The sequence below is a fragment of the Oryctolagus cuniculus genome, chromosome 4, assembly GCF_051225735.1.
Source record: "Oryctolagus cuniculus isolate XC-2025 breed Fujian yellow rabbit chromosome 4, ASM5122573v1, whole genome shotgun sequence".
Lineage (NCBI taxonomy): Eukaryota > Metazoa > Chordata > Mammalia > Lagomorpha > Leporidae > Oryctolagus > Oryctolagus cuniculus.
Window position 1 is genome coordinate 152,273,657 of NC_142870.1, and position 1,901 is coordinate 152,275,557.

Sequence of the window (1,901 nt, forward strand, 5' to 3'; positions counted from 1 at the left end):
TGAACCAACAGCAAAAGGAAGACCTTTCTCTCTCTCTCTCTCACTGTCTAACTTTGCCTGTCAACAACAACAACAAAAGAGTAGTGGAGGTTGACACCTGGTTCTCCCTGGACCCAGGAGACACTGCCGGGAAAGACTGCTGTGTGTGGATTCTGCATAAGGGAAAAGCTAGTAGCGGTGGCTCCTCCTACCAAACGTATTCAGCTCCTCCCTGTGCCAGGCCCTGTGCAAATGTATTCAGCTCCTCCCTATGCCAGGCCCTGGGCATGACTCAAATGACCGAACTGGACAAACTGAGTCTGTCAGGGCCATCAGGGGAGAAAAATCATGTTGTATGACCACTCATATGCAGAGTGCTGCTTTCTCTTGTCTCGGGATTTACCATGAATTTTAGTAATTCTATTTACACCTGAAGTTTTAAAAGATGTAATCACAAACAGAATCCACTTGGGTTCTTGCTCTTGGAAGCAGTGCTGAGGGACTGTTTGGAACACAGTTTTGTCTCTGCCCGGTGGATATTGAAAATAGCCCAAAGTAGCTGTCAAGGCATAAACAACTCGGGAGGAAATCATTGCTGTGGTTTTACTGAACAGATGGTCTGGTGACGTCAGTGTCTCCAAATTACCTGCAGCCAAAGCAGATGGAAAAACTACCATGGAAGCCCAGGCCTGGCGGCAGGCGGGGAGTCACCAAGAACTCCAGGGGAGGAGAGCCACACGGGATGCTTTCTTTGCATTGCTGCCAATTGCTACTAGAGATCATTTTCCCTTCACAGATCGCTTAAATAAAATGGCAATCATCATTACAATGGATCCCATAGACAATCACTACCAAGACAAACCTGCAGGACGCAGCATCCAGTAATGCCTCTGCCCACTAAGGAACGATATTCCTTCTAATGGGAGGTGATTAAATGTGTGAAAGTACTGTGCAGAGGAGAAGAAACGTCTCCGAACTATGATTAAATACGAAGGATTTTTGAAAGTCATCATGATGCCTGCCTAATGAGCCCTGGGCACGCCATGGTTTGTGGGATTTGCGGGCCAGCTTTCTCCATGCGGCTGCAATCATCATTAACATTTTCACCTGGGACTGATGACACAGGCCTTTGTCTCTGTCCACCTGACTTCCTTGTTTAGAAGTGTGTGTCTAGCTTTTCCTGCCTTTTTTCCCCCTCTGCAGAGTGGATGCACCGTGGCCGCGATGATGGATCAGCCAGTGTGTGCTGGGTCCTCCTGAGTCCAAGGTCTCAGAGTGAGAGTCACAGAGCTCTCTGTTGGCAAGTGAAGTAGGCCTCGAGGGCTTCACACTCGCCACTGGGCACGGGGCAGGGAAGAGGCTAAGGCAGGACAGGAGCCCAGGGGTCTAGTCTGAAGTCACACGGCCCTTACAGCTCTACAAACTCCAAGGGCTCCTAACTCTTCAAGGGGCACAAACCTTGAACTAACTGGCTTACATACATTAAACTCAAAAGGGACTCAGTAGGTCCTAAAAAAAAAAAAAAATTGAAGTGTCTTTGTCTGGACTACTTCTGTCTAGTTGGCATGGCAGAACAGAATGGTGGAAAGTTATCTTGGTTTAAGCCTCACGAAAAAGACCCAGAGCCAAGAATCTGACACAAGGAATCTTTTGGAGGTAGTCCCAGGAAGCAAAGGTGGAGGAGGAGACAGGAAACGAGGCAGGGGAGGGAAGCAACACAGCTCATCCTCATCCCAGCCAAGAGGGGACCAAGCTGGTGTTTGTTGCCTCCAGCTCCCATCTGCCTTACGTGAAAGCTGTCTCCAAGGCCTTTGTTCTCTCCCACTTCTGGAACTTCTGGCCTGGCCTGCTGGGCCGAGAGAAAGTCCGTGAGTAGAGGGCGACTGGCCCTTGCAGTAGGGCCAAGGCAGCATCTGCTACGG